General features: G+C 39.5%; 1 pseudogene; it reads right to left on the bottom strand.

Moving 5' to 3' along the window:
* Positions 1-2,940: 2,940 nt before the first annotated feature.
* LOC107748480 (laminin subunit beta-1-like) overlaps positions 2,941-11,501 on the bottom strand; it is a 25,326-nt pseudogene continuing 16,765 nt past the window's right edge.

The following is an 11,501-nucleotide window of genomic DNA, read 5'->3' as shown; positions in this document are numbered from 1 at the left end:
TCTTGTGGTTGATGAAGGAAACGGAGCTTGAATGAACTTCGGTATGAAACTACAGGGAAAAAAGCTTCCATTAATGTCGTCTGACTAGTGGCATAATAACCTTAAGCTGATGATACACGGGGCAACTTTTTGAGCAATGATGCCGGGCAACTTTGGCTATGTTGCCATCAACGGGCAACCAGGTGAGACACAGGGCCCACGACCGATAAAGTATCCAGATAGAAATTTGTTACCCATTATCAATGGGAAAGTGCCCAAGCAAGCAACATTGCTCAAAAAACAGTTGCCCCGTGTATCATCAGACTTACAAGCATGACAGCCACTCCACTATATTTAACAAAATTCCAGGCTAGATCTAAAGAACGAGCTTTTAAATCCGAAAAGACTGCCGAACATCGAATTTACCCCAAACGATTCAGTACTTGAGTGAACTGATTCAGTCGGAGTATCGATTAGCTTACCGTTTGACGGATTCATTAAGAAGAACCGACTCAAAAGATTGAACTATTTGCCAATAGGACATTGCTAGTACATATTCTAGAGACGACTATACGGATGATGTTGTAATAGTTGAATTGTTATCAAAAAAACTATTAGTTTATACACATACAGAGTATCTACTGAAAATGTAGTTAAGCTAACAGCGTCGCTACTTGTAGTTAGCTACTCCGCAACAATGTTTAAAGATTTTCAGTCAAGACTATTTCGTTTTTGTAAAATTATCTATTCGCAAACCTGTTTTCTTGAATCTTGAGTTAGGCTGTTATTGCGTCTGATTTACTGACTTTTTTCTGTCTCAAATGTCACTGCAACTTCACCATTGAAATCGATTAAACCGACCGTTAGAGAAGATTGTGTCACGACGTAATTTAGATATGTGACCCGGCCGTGCTGGCAAAATTGAGTCGGAATGCGCACGGGCTAATTTTGAGCTACAGGCAAAAAAGTGATTTTTTTTTCGATTTTGAGGTTTTCACAAAAATGAGTTCATTAAGCCCTCGTTTAGCGATCCCAAATGCTCCAAATAATAATTTTAGATGTTTAATTATCTTTATTTGTACGTTTTCTGAGGCCTACCTTTCTCCGCTCGCTTCTCACACTGACTGAAATTATATTAGATCTGTGCATTACAGTAGGTCTTAGCTATATCAGTCTGTCTCATTACTGTTAACAATAAAAGAAAAGAGGAAATCACTCGCTGCTCTTGATTGAACTGCTTTTGTAGTTTTAATAATCGATTTATTTGTAATGAACAGACTAAAGGGATTTTTACATTTGATTGGTCAGGGGTGATGTAAAGGGTCCACGTGCAAAGGCGGTCCGTTAGAATCAGTCTTTATTGAAGACACAAAACAAGGCAGTCTGTCGTACAATGACACAGAACTGGATGAAACACAAATCGACCGAGGATGGTCTGGTTCCGAGGACTCCCGTCTTGGAGAGAGCTCGTGGGGCTGGGCTCACTGGAAGCAGCCACAGGACACAGAGAATACTAAGACGAGCACAGCAACACTAAGCAAGACAAGACATGGTAAGATCTCAGATAGTATTGACATGAAGGGCGAAACAATACCGTATGCATGACACACAATAATCCGACAGAGAACAGTGAGCCCAACCACTAGAAATAGAGTGACTAATAGATCAGAGTGGAAACAGGTGTCCTCGCAAAGCAGCACGAACGCTGATTGTGATGACAAACAGGTGGAGATGAGGGCTAGAATGAGCATGGGCGTGCCTGAGTGTGTGTGTGTGTGCATGATAGTGTATGTATGTGTGTGTGAAATCCCGTGTGTGAGAGAGAAACAGAGAGGTGTGCCACCAATTTGGACGAGTGACCCCAGCGAAGAACTGCCGAGCGAACGACCTCAGGAACGAATAACGTTCCTTCAGGAGTGCGGGGTGGTCTCGTGACATGAAAAAGGGCTTTCCTCACCGCCTGCTCCACTCCCCAGATGGCCGCCCCAACCACACAACGCTATTCAGTCCTTCCAGAAAGCGAGCGACCAAAGCAGGCTCATTCCACTCGCACGTGGTCGCCAGAGTCCGGAACTCGATGGCGAAATCAGCAACAGACCTTCTGCCCTGATGAAGCACAGCAAGAAGGCGCGAAGCCTCGCGGCCGAAAACGGAGCTTGAAACGACCACAGCAAGGAGTCTGTGCCTCCCAAGCGGAAGTTCCCCATTCGCGAGCTCGCCCCGTGAACAGCGAAAGTACAAAGGCGATCTCTCTAGTGGTCTTGAACTAGAAGCTCGAACCCGCCTCCGCTGCTCGAAGCACTTGTCCAAACGAATGCACAGTTCAATAAGCTGATCCAGCTGTGTCGGCGGTCCACGCGCATAAATCTCCTCTTTAAGATCCACATTCAGTCCTTCCAGAAAGCGAGCGACCAAAGCAGGCTCATTCCACTCGCACGTGGTCGCCAGAGTCCGGAACTCGATGGCGAAATCAGCAACAGACCTTCTTTTAGATGTAAAATGAAAAAGGTAATGCATTATTTGTTTCTTTCTAATATTTGTTCTATTGTTTTTTTGCATCTGTTCTTATTTATAATAACAACGATAGAATAAAAAATAGCTATATTGTGATTATTAATATAGTAATTATTATTAAGAAAAGAACTGGAGGAAAAGATGCAATGTTGCTCTGTGATTTTGCTTTGGAACCTTCAGAAAACTTTTAACTCTATTTTTCTCAAAATTTACTTTGCTAATTCTAACAGGTGTAGCTGTCATTTTTCGTCCAATTCCATACATCATTCTGAAGGTCTTTTAATAGAGAATGTGAAAATAAAAATAACTAATAAAATTAAAATAAAATATTTTTGAAAATTTGCTCGTTACTCATTTTGCCAGCACATGTCACATGTGCAGTTGACTCAAGCTTTTTATTATTATTATTATTAATAAACAGTTATTGTATTATAAATATTATGTGTTTAAATATTTAATAAACATCGTATATAGTTGTTTTGATAATTTTGCTGTTTCCACAGTGTTATGAAAGTAAAAAAAAAAAACAATAAGCCACAGTGGTTTATTGCTTCATCACATAATCTAAATGAATTTTTATTTTGGCATTTAATTGTCACCATACTTAGTTTTAACAAGCAAATCCAACCCGATTTGCTGCTCACAACAATGGAGGGGCTTATTCCGCCCAGAGGAATATTTGTTGATATTGCACACTGCAAGATTCCTCATATTTAGGACACAATAAACTGGGTGAGCTTTTTTCATAGTTTCATAGAAAAGGCAAAAATATACATATTGAAAGGGACATGGTTTTTTCAATGTGATACCTTGAATTGGTCAGGCAGTTAGTAACTTATTTTTGACAATACAAAATTGCATTTACATGGTTGACATCTGATTATAGTCTGAGCTTATAACATTATTAATTCGTTTTTGGTCATAGTAGTTAAGCGCAGGTGCTGTAGACGGTGATTTTCTGACTGAGTTCTTGCAGTACATCTCTGGCCTCATTCTCCAGCGCATCCGTCTCCTGAGCTTTCTCCACCAGAATGTGCTGATTTATCACAAATGATCTCTCCAACTCTGGAAGAGTTAAAGAGAAAGAAAAGTGAGGAATCATAGGCAAATCTATAATCTAATATTCAAGTCTGTGAGCAGTTTTACCTCTTAGTCTCTGTAGTTTGTTTGTGGCACCTATTAATAGATCTTTTGCCTCCTGGCGTAGTTGCTCAGCCTTCTGATGAGCATTAAACACACCTGCTGCCTTTTGATCTATCAGACCACTGACCAGTTAGTATTTAGGTTGCACATGTGAGTCAAACTCCTAAAATAGACAAATATACAAATGCTGCGTGTAAGGGTCAAAAGCATATAAGAGCGTCCCAAATTTAAAACAAATAAAAAGAAATAACCAAAGGTTTTGAAAAACAAAAACAAAACTGCTGTATGGCTATAATAATAATAATATGTATTCAAGAAAAGTATCAGTTTAATGTCTGTGGTGTAACCAAGAAGGTAAAAGTAATATTTTCCTTACACCTTAAATATATTTAACTTGATATATATTTGATATTTATATCTTAACATTTAAAATGTTTTTAAATATATTTTTTCCAGGTTAAAATATGATAAATTGTTCATTCATAGTTAATAATTCAAGTTTTAGGAGAGAGTTCCACCACACGATTTCTTAACTGAACTAACCTTGCCTTTTAATATAAGGACTAATAATAAAAGATTATGCCAAACTACTTGATCAAGTTTTATTTTCTGGACATTCCTTCTTTATTCTTCATGATGTATCACTCTAACATTTTTAAATGTATATCCCCCAAAGCATTATCTAAATGTATTGTAATACATACATTAAAAACATGTTCAACATATTATCGTGTAGGCTATTCAAGAATCTGTATGTGTAAATTTCATTTGAATGTATTTTTTAAATAAATTAACAACATCACTGTTAAAAGCTAGTTACCCGTTCTGTGTGCTCGATTTCTGCTTTGATGTTTTCAGTTTGTCTCTGAGTTTGATCTGCACTACTGGACGTTTCTAGAGTTTTCTGTTGGAGTTCGTCAACCTCTCTCTCAAGATCCAGAAACTTTCCTGTGCTGCTACTCAGTCACTTCAGTTTTTGATTGTACCTGTAGACACACATTTTATAGAATAAAAAAAAAACAGAAATAATGTTATTTTTAGCAGCATCATATGACCCCTTTAAAGGACACATAGGGATTTTAAAGGTATATATACTCACATCAATGATTTGTTGTTTGGTTGGCAGCAGTCTGAGCACGCAAAGTATCCTCTAGAGTTTCCTTCACTTCATCAGTGGCCTGTTTCAGTGCTGTAGCTCTCTCACTGTGATACACACACAATGACACAAAACACACACAGTTATGTGTGCAAAGGATGTTTTTGTGTTGCAGGGGTAGATTTGTTATTACAGTACATGTAACAGACTTTGTGTTTTTTGAAGGTTCCTTCTCATTAAAATATTCTTGTGTGTGTATATATATATATTTTTTTTTACTATGCCATCATTTATTTTTTCTACTTTTCAAATGATAATCTAAACAGAGTGAAATGTGAACCATTTCAATATTTACTGTGTGAAAAAAATTTATATAATTTTTTACACAAATTATGATTGTCCCTTAGATGCAGCACCATTTAGCCAAAAATAGACAGCACTGTCAGTGAAGAGCATGCTTGAGGTCAAATAAGGTACTACAAATAAATCAAATATCACTGAAGAATATTTTTTATTAGTGCGTTACAATCAAGCTGTGATAGTAGTCTTAAAATGATTTATATTCAGTTATATTTGTCATGTTAACTTATATTTTGTATTTGTTTTTTATTACAACCAGAGGTACCGCAGGTAGATATCAACATACAGTAGATAGCAGGGCCTTCAAGAGCCTCTGTCTTGGACAAAGAGGGGCCCTGGAGTCAAAAAGTTTGAAAATCTTGTTTTGTATCTACTGTTGGACATTGTTAGTGGACAAATTAAATAAACTAGCGAGTTTTAAAAGTATATTTTTGAAAGTTTAATATCTAAAAGGCCCACATAGAGTGCGTGTGATTACTCACTTGGCAGCCTGTGCTTCTTGTAGGAGTCTCTCTGCAGTGCGAGCATTCTCTGCCGTCTGGGTCAGAATATCATCCACCTGGGTCAGTCTGGCCACATGTTGGCAGATCTCTGTGGTCACGTTCTTTATTGCACCAGGCACTGACACTGGCAAATTCAGTTTCATCACCTCATCAGCTACTTCCTCTATACGCTTTGGATCAGTTTCGTCTACACAAACAATCAGATTCAAGTTTTTCACATAAATATTCAGATTTTTACTGTATTTGTGACATGATATAATCATTTATATGATCTACCGTGGTCTTATAGTAGTACTGTATATATCAATGGTTTGTAGCAAAAAGACAATGGGTATAAGTTGTTATACTTTTCACAAATATAGTGGCATTTCATGCAGATCTGCATACCTTGTTTGAAGAAAGTCTGTTAGTATGCTATTCTGAACACAGCCAAAGTGTGACAAGAGTGTTTACTATATGTGACAATCCATATTTGTGAGGAAGTCTCGTATTTGCTGAATGAGGCCTCTGAGCTCCTTATTGGTCTGTTCCACTCGTGCTTTGCCCCGATTGGCTCTCAGTAACACATCCTGAGCATTGAGCTTGGCCTTATCTGCATGTCCTCGAGCATCTGACACCTGCAAGAAACACACATGCATGTCCTTATATGCATGCCTATACTTATCAAAGTCGAAGTTGTTATTATCAAAGTTGAAAACAGTTTTGCTGATTAATATTTTTGTGGAAACTGTGATACATTTTTCAGGGTACTTTGATGAATGTCAATGTAAAAGTCTTTACTGTCACTTTTGATCAATTTAATATATGTTTGCAGAATAAAAGTATTAATAAAAAAAAAAAAACCGCATACTAACCCAAAACTTTGGTAATGTGTATATTATACATTTCAATTTCAGGGGATTTAATAAATAAAGGCGGTAACAATACTACAGCGAGAATCAAAGTTATGCCTTCTTTCTCTGCGTGAACAATTGGGCGGTGTTATGCAAATCTTCCCACACAGTGACGTAGACATGTGGCGGCGTGTTTAAATGAGGCGATTTAGGAGGGCGTGGACGAGTCTTTGGGTATCTCTTTGGGTTTGATACTTTAGTATTTGCAACTTTAGGGATCTTAACTATTCACGAACAGCTTGTAACACTCCAAAGAGAAAGTAAAACTTGAAATCGCATCATATGACCCCTTTAATGAATTATAATAATACTGTTGTGAATACCTACCATCTTGTTTAGCTTGTCTACTTCTCTTAAAGCGTGCAGGACATCTTGGTTTTTTACTTTGTTCTAGGTCTCTTGAATTTGAGTCACAATGGTCTCACATCCTTCCCCACCACACTGGGACGTGCCATCCTCGCTCATACATCCCAGACCACCACAGTTTCCGCAACCATCTAGACCGGACGCCCCTCCGCACACCTACACACACATTTACACATTCAATAACTCATGAAAACATAAGTCTGATACATTCAAATAATAAGCACATTTTTTCGCTTTTGACTAATATTTCTCAAAAGTACTTATGCTATGTGTCTGAGAACTGATTAGCACAAGCACCAAAATAGTAGTCTTGTGTAGCCAGACCTTCAGACTGACGGCAGAAGGTCTGGGAACCTTGGCCGTTTTGAATGGCCAAGGACTGCCCAAGAGGCCATATGACTGACAGGTAAAGCAACCAATCACTTTTCGTTTTGTGCCGTGTCATGTTTAGGGGCGTGGAAATGTTCCAACAATAACAGACTGATGTGTAAAGCTCTTGGACTTATTTTAAAGATTCTATGCCGAGAACTTTAAATATTTCACATACTTTTGAAAATCCAGTGTTTCTTCCATGAGCGGGTTTGGCATCACGGCATCTTTGTTTCCAGGTGGAATTTTAAAGAAAGCGACACACACGTCTCCTGAGAATCCTGTATAATTCAACCAATCCGAGGACGACTTCGAAACTCCTGAAGTGTTTCCAATTTTGTGTGTCGTATGTATCAGACGTTCAGTAATGCATGCTGACTCCTTTTGTGCCCAATAAAGTTCCTCCAATAATGAGTCAAGATCAGTGTCATTACTGATAACTGAAACTCAACCTATTATAAAAATTTAGGATGAAAAACTTAAAAATTTGAAATGCTGCCTTTGGAACTAACTGAAATAGATACTAAAATGACTAAAACTTAAAGTCCCCCTGTAGTGAAAATCAAGTTTTATATGTTGTTTATTTGTCTATATGGTGTTTTTAATATGTATTTAGACAAACCATGTGCCAATCTATTAATCAACACCATTGCTGAGTATTTTCTCCTTAAAACTGTAGTTTCCCAAAGGCTGACCCAGAAATAGGGTTTGAAACAGCCCTTGGTTTGCTACGTCGGACTAATTTGCATATTCATAGATCAGCGTATAGTAAATGAGGCAAGGGTGTAGAGTTGCATTCAAGCTATTTTAAGGAATGAGAAAATTATTTTCACAAGAAAAAACATTTAAATATGTAATTTTGATGATCAAAGATACGTTTTAAGGGATAAAATATTTGACTACAGGGGGACTTTAAATGTAAACTTGGAACGTGTCGTGGAACTTGTGTGTGTCCTACATCATGCTTCACAATGTGTTGATGTTTACATCAACTGTGAGCTCATATGACTCTTAATAGTTTAAAAAGTTTATATTTGTAGTAAAATATGTCCTAAATAGTCCTAATATTTATATATAGTAAAATATTTGTTGTTTTCACACCTATCGTATTGCTTCAGAAGACGATTGATACATCAACTGAGGTCATAGGGATTATCGTCGTATTCATTTTGCATGTTTTTTTGAAGCGTAAACGTTTAATGAATACTATAATAGTATATAAATAATACTAAAATGTTCCCATTATGAAAGGCCGTGTTTGGTCATTGCGTCATTTCTATAATTTTTTTTTCTTGCGCCAAGTTTAAAATAGCTATTATTGAACACAATGATGCGTGCAATGTGAACGCCTACCAAAAAATTGAGGCTTCCTTAAGACCAACGAACCGATTAGCCATTTAGATAACCCACTAACTAGTTTTTTTTTTAAAGATTTTTTAAAATGTAGTTTAATTACCTGACGGCTTAGTTGTGAAAGGTCTGTGGAGTCCAGTTCAGATCCAATTTCGTCCAGCCTCTGTATATGCAGCTGATGTTTCAGGTTAAATTCTTTCTCTGTGCTCTCTAGTTTGGCCTCTGCAGCTTTCCGTATCTGGGCAGACTCTTTAACCATACTTTCCGGGTCAGAGACAGCTTGATTGACGTGAAACTCCGCCTCGCCAGATTCCCTGTAATACTCTCTAATGCTGTCCACCACACCTACAGGAGATGATCACCACACACTTCAGATACACCATGTGTGTGTTGAATTTAAACCTGTATATCTGTGTGCTCTGCTCACCTCTGGGGTCTGAATGTTTGATGTTCAGAACCTGCTGCTGTTTATCAGAGGAGATCTCTTGTAGGTTTTTGGCCTCCTCAGTCAGGCTTTTTAGGTTCTCCGCAGCCTGCTGATGGTCAGCAGATACCTTCTCCAGATCTTTTTCAGATCGGTCCATAGACTTTCTCTGGACTGATGCTGTCTCACTAAGATCAGGGGAAAGAAACTGAAATATCAAAACGTGAACAGTGTGAAAAAGAACTTTGCATGACTTAAATTTATGGCACTTTTTTGAAGCTATCACCATAAATACTTTCACAAGATTTAAAAAAAATTTTGGTTAAAGAGCTTTAAGCCATGAACCAAACCAAACAGGTAGAACCACAACAAACTTAGATTTGAATCTATCTATCTATCTATCTATCTATCTATATAGAGAGAATTTATGTCATTTGCAGTGCTTCATGGGAGTGGGTGGGCACTAAGGTGTTTTTGGTGTGGTTGGTTTGTTTTGTTTCTCTAATTTGTGGAGATTTCTTTGCAGAATCTTTTTTTTTTTTAACCAGGAATTCCACTGTTAAACAATAACAAACAATTAAACAAAAAAAAGTTTAAATAAGGCAGACTGATGGCTTCAACAGAATCATATAATATTGATTAACAACCTTGTAGCTCACAGCAGGTCTATCTTTAATAGTTTATAAGTTACAGTTAAAAATAAAAGAAAATGAATGTATTTTTTATTTCTAGTTGCATACATATACTTCGTAGTAGACATCCTTAACTCCTTTCTGCTGTCTGTTGTTCTGTTGTCGGTGTTTCTTTGTTTGAATATGGCGCTTATCACATGCTGTGTGGTATCGGCGTTTGGTATCGGGGCATTTTAACGAGTACGAGTAGGAGTACGAGTACAGGAGACCAGTATCGGGCCCGATACCGATACCAGTATCGGTGCATCCCTATCTAGAACCAGACTGCTGCACTGTGTTCTGCAGAAGAAAGGAAATCATTTGGGTTTGGAATGACATGAGGGTGAATAAATTATGTTAGAATGTTATTTTTTGTTTGTTGTTGAACCATTCCTTTAAAAGAGAGAGGAGAGTATATAAAAAGAAAACAATGGGCTGATATCAGTGTGAATGTGTAATACATACTTGGCTTGCTGCAGCATCCTCTGCATGTGTGTGAGCGTTTGCTGAACCTTGTCATCTTCCAGAATCTGTCTGAGCTGACTGGTTTCATCATCCAGACTTGATATGATGTCTTTATAGGGCGTAGCCACGCCAGTCTCTTTCATTTCCTCTACTGTATCCACCAGTGTCTGCGTGTGATTGGTCAGCTCTCCCACATTAACATCCCATTCGCGGAAACAATGATGACAGGCCTCGCAGTCAGGAAAGGTCCCAACGTAGCCACGCCCACATGAGTCACACCTCCGCCCGGCTACGTCCTCTACGCACACACACTTGCCAGTCATCTTATTACACTGTTGAGTGCCAATGCCTCGTGGATCAGTCGCATGCTGGAACACAAACATGCACAACTGATTTAAAAAATGAAACGATGCCAAAATTCTTATGATTTACAATCTTGGATGTGAGTGCTGGAAGGAACAGTGAATTCTTGTATGCGTGTGTGCGCTGGAATGTGTGAGAACACATCTGCTTATTACCACGCATGGTATACTACGTGACGAAACGTCTCGGTTACGTATGGTAACCCTCGTTCCCTGAAGGAGGAAACAGAGACGTCACGTCGGATGACTGACGAATTGGGATCTCACTTAGAGAGACCATTCTACTTCGAGTGTAAACTAAACAAGCCAATGCACATTGGCATGCGATTATTGCATCCAGCTGCCGCTGATCACAGCGTGTGTATAAGTAGGCAGCAGATGCAGCGCATATTCAGGTTTTCGCTGAGGAGCCGAGCCGGTGACCCGGCCGCTCAGCGGTGGTGACGGGAAGGGCGGCTGCCCTGCGACCGGCTCCATGGCGCAGCTTTGCTGGAGGCCGTGGCAGCGGGGGCGGTGGCAGGGGGCCACCCTCGGCGACACTTGTCCGTCTCGCACATGTCAGCCAGACACAGCCAGAAATGGCGCTCCTGGACCACCATAGTGGACATCGCACGACCCAAAGACCGCGCCGTAACCTTCGTTGCTCGTAGCGCGAGGTCCGTCGAGGTTGGTGAGGGAGGAGGAACCAGCAGATCGGTTCCCGGCATTAATAGGTGCCGTCCACGACCTGGTGAGTTCCTCATACACCTCCGGGAAGAAAGGCACCGAGGCGGGGCGCTGAGAACCAGCACGGACCACCCCGAGAACCAATCGTGCAACCTTGAGGGCTCGGGACACGGTCACCACTGTTACCCTCAGACCGCCCGTGCTACTGCCTGAAGTAGTCAGGAGCAGAACGATGTGACCGCTCGGCTCCGAAGCAAAAAGCTGAATATGCGCTGCATCTGCTGCCTACTTATACTCACGCTGTGATCAGCGGCAGCTGGATGCAATAATCGCATGC

This window comes from Sinocyclocheilus rhinocerous, unplaced genomic scaffold (assembly GCF_001515625.1).
Source record: "Sinocyclocheilus rhinocerous isolate Xijiao unplaced genomic scaffold, SAMN03320098_v1.1 scaffold78, whole genome shotgun sequence".
NCBI classification, from domain to species: domain Eukaryota; kingdom Metazoa; phylum Chordata; class Actinopteri; order Cypriniformes; family Cyprinidae; genus Sinocyclocheilus; species Sinocyclocheilus rhinocerous.
Note: the sequence above shows the minus strand (reverse complement) of the source record. Positions and strands in the feature narration are given on the sequence as shown.